The sequence below is a fragment of the Triturus cristatus genome, chromosome 4_1 (genome assembly GCF_964204655.1).
Source record: "Triturus cristatus chromosome 4_1, aTriCri1.1, whole genome shotgun sequence".
Taxonomy (NCBI): Eukaryota; Metazoa; Chordata; class Amphibia; order Caudata; family Salamandridae; genus Triturus; species Triturus cristatus.
This window is the reverse complement of record NC_140585.1, coordinates 841000006-841006844: the sequence shown is the minus strand read 5'-3', so window position 1 is coordinate 841006844 and position 6839 is coordinate 841000006.

Genomic DNA, 6839 nt, shown 5'->3' with positions numbered 1-6839 from the left:
TATGTACGCACCGAACCACCAGCCGTGTATGTACGCCCCCGAACCCCCCCCCAGCCGTGTATGTACGCACCGAACCACCAGCCGTGTATGTACGCACCAAACACCCACCCGTGTATGTACGCCCCCGAACCCCCCCCAGCCGTGTATGTACGCACCGAACCACCAGCCGTGTATGTACGCCCCCGAACCCCCCCCAGCCGTGTATGTACGCACCGAACCACCAGCCGTGTATGTACGCACCAAACCCCCACCCCAGCCGTGTATGTACGCACCGAACCACCAGCCGTGTATGTACGCACCAAACACCCACCCGTGTATGTACGCCCCCGAACCCCCCCAGCCGTGTATGTACGCACCGAACCACCAGCCGTGTATGTACGCCCCCGAACCCCCCCCCAGCCGTGTATGTACGCACCAAACACCCACCCATGTATGTACGCCCCCGAACCCCCCCCCCAGCCGTGTATGTACGCACCGAACCACCAGCCGTGTATGTACGCCCCCGAACCCCCCCCCAGCCGTGTATGTACGCACCGAACCACCAGCCGTGTATGTACGCACCAAACACCCACCCGTGTATGTACGCCCCCGAACCCCCCCCCAGCCGTGTATGTACGCACCGAACCACCAGCCGTGTATGTACGCACCAAACACCCACCCGTGTATGTACGCCCCCGAACCCCCCCCCAGCCGTGTATGTACGCACCGAACCACCAGCCGTGTATGTACGCACCGAACCACCAGCCGTGTATGTACGCCCCCGAACCCCCCCCAGCCGTGTATGTACGCACCGAACCACCAGCCGTGTATGTACGCCCCCGAACCCCCCCCAGCCGTGTATGTACGCACCGAACCACCAGCCGTGTATGTACGCACCAAACCCCCACCCCAGCCGTGTATGTACGCACCGAACCACCACCCCACCAGGGAATGTACGGACCGCACCCCCACCAGTGCATGTACGGACCGTACTGACGCCAAAAAAACACGTACTGAACCCGGACAAACCATATTTACACAAGGAGAGTCAAGTAGAGTTTCCCCACACCACCAAACAGGCCCAACAACCCCACAAACATCACATACACTCACCTGCAACTGCCAAACTGCCAAACAGAGGCCCAAAACTCAATCACTCCTCATAACACACCCACACAAATTTCAAACACAGCCACACCCACAAATGGACCAATAAAAATGGACCACACACACAAACCATGAGCCTTTGCAACAGACCCACTGCTGCCAGAGCCCACAGACGACCCACACCACCATACTTGAACCTCACACTTGCATACCTTCACACAACCACCTACACAAACACCCCCTCATCACATTCACACACACACCTCCACTACCACACCCACACACCCACAGCCATCCACACCCACACCCCCACAACCACACCCCACGCCATGTCCACCACCAAGAATCCAAAGTTCACAAAGGAGGAGCTGGAGATCCTTGTCGACGAAATCCTCAGAGTCGAGCCACAGCTCTTTGGGACATTGGTCAGACAGACCAGCATATCCGAAAAAACCGCCATGTGGCAGAGGATCGTCGATTCTGTGAATGCTGTTGGGACAACCAGAAGGACCAGGCACGAGTGCCAATCCAGGTGGTACGATCTGCGGAGGACGGTCAAGAGGAAGATGACTGACAATCACAACCAGGGGAACATCACTGGAGGAGGGCCGCCCCCCAGACCGGTACAATACCATCCCTGGGAGGAGAAGGTGATGTCCACGCTGGCGGTGGAGGGACTACACGGACTGCCAGGACTCCCAGACCCTGGTGAGTACACAAACAACTCACCTCACATGGGGGGGATGCCATACACAATCAATCATGCATGCCACCCCCCCCAAGCCACCACCGGACACAACAACACTCCACAAACACACACATGCCACTGGCACCTCCATGCCCCATGCATCAATCAGGGCCATGCCAAGTCACAGGCCACACAATACACCAACACAACACAGGATGTGGTCGATGCTGGGAGTGGGGGCAGCAAAACTAACATTGAGCAACTCACAAGCACACAACAATGCCCTCAGCCCATATGGCCCAGGGCACAGCCATACAAACTGTGTGTACCCACACAGTACTGTCTTGCCTGCAAATGATGGCTGCCATGCAGGATGCCATGGGTCTGAAGGCACAATTTGCACATAACAGCAGACAATGAAGATGCATCGCTCTGATAGAGTCTCAGCACACACCGCCACAGCAGCAGCCTACACTCAGACACACTGCCCAATGGGTGCCCGGAGAACAGGGACTAACTCACATGAACAAGCCAATGGCCATTCAAAGACCGGCTAACTGTGTGTGCCCAGGAAGCTGGCCTGAGGTGACAGAGAGTGACAAAGAGAGGGAGGGAGAGGGGGAATGAGAGGGAAGGAGACAGAGGGGGGACACAGGGAGACAGACAGAGGGAGGGAGTAGGGTGACAGAGGGAGACCGACAGAGGGAGGGAGGAGGGTGACAGAGGGAGGGAGGAAGGGAGACACAGGGAGACTAAATCACCCTTGGGTGGTGTGGCCATGTCCACTCGTCAGCCGGTGGACTGTGTGCATGCAGACCAGGTCTGGCAGTGCCTCAACCCCCCTTCCGTAGATGAAGACCGGTCCATGTGTCAATCTGTGCACGAGTCCATCCGTGCTGCAGGCACAGACCTAACCACACACCCAGTATACCCACCCACCGTGTCGGTAAGAACCCTGTCACAAATGCTTCAGTCCCCTACCTGCAACATCAAATTGCCTTGCCAAAACACCATTTGGCCACGTACAGTGCAACACGTAAGGCGCCTCTGCATGGCTCGCTACGCCCGCACACCACACTGCTGACTGTGTACCCAAATAGATGCATCAACTAAGATTGTGTCTCACACATGCGTAAAGCCCTGACAGCTGTGGCCAAGGGACATAGCCATGCACAAGTGCACTGTGAGAGGAATGCAGGACAGATCCAACTACCCAGAGGAAGAGTGCCAAATCAGAAATGCATGCAACATGGATGCCACATGTGACACTGTCAACATTGTCTCTCTCACACACAGGTCAACGTCGACGAACACCCCCCAACACTGGGGGGGAAGTCACACAGGACCAGGCTCCGCGGGATGATGACCCCACCGCCAGCGATGACTCTCACCACTCCGTGGATGACCCAGACCAACCTGGCCCCTCTGGTGTCCAACCACCTGCAGCACCTGCGTCAGGTACAACTGTGCCAACCACCACCCCCATTCCTGCCACATCCCAGGAGACGTCCAGGAGCCCTGCCCGCACACGACCACCCAGCCAGTCTGCCCAGGAGGGACACGGTCCTCCGGGCACCCAGGAGGAGGCAGGCGGCAACGCAGATGCCATCCCTCAGGGGTCCCGGAGACCCGATGCACCCACAACGGCAGGCCAGGTGCACGTGGGCAGGGGTGGCGGGAGTGGAGGACGGCGGAGGCGCGAACCTGACCAGGCAGCTCAGGACCCGGTAGTGTCCCAGGTCAGCAACATCCTGGATACATACCGGCGTGACACCAGGGGCATGGACCAGATTGCGTCCACCCTCAATGACATCAAGGGGACCCTCCAGGAGATGAAGACCCTGCAGTCCCAGCAACATGCCTGTCAACTGCAACACCAAGGAAGGATGGAGGATAGACAGGCTGAGCTCGTGGCGGTGCAAACCCAAATGACCGGTGTACTCCGTCGGATTGCCGACAACATGGGCAACCCTCCCTGTGGCACCAGGCGAAGGCCATTACCAGACACAGGGAGGGATCAGGAGGAGGAGGATTCATCCGACGGAGCGTCACAGACATCGTCACGGACTGCTTCCGAGGGTCCCCGCAGGAAGGTGGGTCGTCCACGAAAAAGACTGTGAGAGTCAGCAGAACATCACCATCTCCCAGGTCACCTGGCCTGGCACCTGGCCCTCTGGCCCAATAGCAGCACATGACATTGTCTGCCACATGGACTTGCTGGTCACTGTCTGACCTATGTTGACGAAGACTGTGGCATGGACTCTGACATTTTGCTACGACAAGGATACCAACTCCCCCAGTGAACTTTGGATTCTACACTCCCGCTGTGCACCTCTTGTCATCCCCACAAACCCGTACCCCACCACAAATAAATTAATCACACTTACAAGATGATGCCGTGATTCTACATTATTACAATACATGTGTGTGTCGTACAGTCAAAGCATGCCTGATCTCAGAATTAACTCCAACCATCCAAACCGTGGGGTCGCAGTCTTGCCCAGGACACACATGGGTCCCAATGTCTCATCTGATACAGACATGGAGTACCAAACTCACCTGTGCTGGGCCCAACCAGCTGAGTGGTTCCCGCACAACTGTGGCTACAGACACATTCAGGGGAGCAACAGTCATGCGCAGAGGTCAGGGATCATGTGGAGTGACCTGGCTTGCCGCTCCCAGGTATGTCTAGACATGTGTCCCTACAATGTGCAGCATGCTTGCGTCAGGCGGATGTTGAGAATGGTGGCTAGGCCAAGGTTGGATGCATGGAGATGCCAGAATGCAGTTTAGGATCACTGTGCCACATGGTTGTGTTGGGGTTGTGGGCTGCATCATGAGTGTGGGCGTGGATCTAGAAGGTCATCCTGCAGCTGGCTGTGAAACATTCCCCCCATCCCGTTAGGACGTTGATGTGGCCTGGTTGCCCGACGCAGTAGCAGAGCTGTGCAGATGCACTCCGGATATGGACAAGTACCATGGGAGTCGTGAGGCACATGTCCGTAGACTGCAGGGTAGGATTCTACACAGATGTTGTAGTTTCCCTGGGGGATGGTCTCTCTTGCCTTGAGGTGGATGGAACTGTGCATCTTGTGCATAATACAGTTCCCACTCCCTGACAAACCCCTAGCATCTTGTCACTCTACACATAGACACATATGCACCACCTATGAAAACTATGCCAGACCTGCGGCACGCACAGTGGCAACAGGGCACCATTGACAGGGAAGAGGCACCTTGGAGACAGAGGGACAAATTTATTAGTCATGTGTGTTGGAATGACAATGATACTCTGTCAACACATACACAGGTCATGTGGATGTACATGTGGGAGCAACACTGGCACCCCCCATTGCAACACAGATGCTGGCATCCCATTGACCTGGCACACAAGTGACGGATAACAGCTAAACACCCCCTGCTGCCACGGAGAGGCCGCTATACACCATTGAGGCCCTGATGGGGCAATCACACACCATGTCAACCCGGTGCAACCTGTATGTTTCCGAGGCCAGTGTTACACACAATGATGGCCTCATCACAATCCCCAATCCCCTGCCACATGACAGTCACCAAGTCTGAGCATGGCTCCAGGTGAAGCCTGCCCCATGTCATGTTCCCCATGTAGGATCACCATGTATGCAAATGGAACACACATGAACCGGAGAAGTGCACACAGACTACAAACAATTCACACACCCAAAACGACGTGAGGCATCCCTTACCCTGAGGAGATTTCAACACTTGCCCGTGCATGTGACGCTGAATCAGCACATGTCGCTGTGTTCATGAGGAGTAGCAGGAGCACAACAATGCCACCAGCAGACAGCATGCACATGGACCTGTGGAAGAGAGACACACAAGGATTCAGCACAAAGGAGCACATCCGCAAGCATGTACTTAACACGTATCATGTTGTTAACATGACAGGTGACAATGATGACCCTCAGACAACATCCTTCCATTGCGCCATCACTTGAGTGACACTTCAATACACACCACTGACTCACTTGGCAGACATGCAGATGGACACACACATTGCAACACATGCCACACACGGCCCAATGCGTGCACACTCAGACACTGGAACTCACCACTAAGCAAAGAAGTTGCGTATGAGCCGACTCCGCATGTCCTCCACAGCCTCCTCCTCCTCCACATCACTTGCCCCGTCACCAAGCCCTTCATCCTCCACGGGTGGATGGTCCTGGTCATCTTGATCCAGTATGAGTGGAACAGCTTCCTCCACTGCCATGTTGTGCAGCATGCAGCAGACGATGATGATCTTGCACACCTTCACCGGGGCATATGGGAGTGCTCCGCCGGTCTTGTGGAGGCACCGGAATCGGCTCTTCAGAAGTCCAAACGTCCTCTCAATGACTCTCCTGGTCCGCCCATGTGCGTTGTTGTAGAGGTGCTCGGCAGCCGTGCTGGGGTTGCGGACAGGCGTCATCAGCCATGGCATGTTGGGATAGCCAGCGTCCCCTACAAGGAAACATCATGGACAGAAGTGTGTCAGCACAGGCAGTGAGATTGGAAGATGACGCCAAACACAGAACTGCCAGAGTCTACCCACCAACAATACATGCTCGCTCGTTCCGCAGCTGCAGCATCATTTCTGGCACCCTGCTACGCCTCATGATGAAGGCATCGTGTGCTGATCCTGGAAAGCGAACACAGACATGTGAAATCACCATGTTGGACAGACACACCACAAGGGCATTAATGGAGTGATAATGTTTGCGATTCCTATACACCACCTCCTGTGCCTGTGGTGGTACCAACGCAACATGTGTCCCATCTATGGACCCAATGACATGGGGCATCCCTCCCAGGGCATAGAACTCACGCTTGACATCTGTCAACTGCTCACGATTTGGGAATTTAATGTACTCATCCAGGTGAACCAACATGGCCTCTAAGAAATCATGCAGAACACGGCTGAACATCGTCTGGGACATGCCCCCGACATCAGCAATGGTATGTTGGAACGTACCCGTGGCAAGGAAATGTAGGGCTGCCATCACCTTCAACTTGGGTGTCAGTGCACTTGGATACCTGTGGC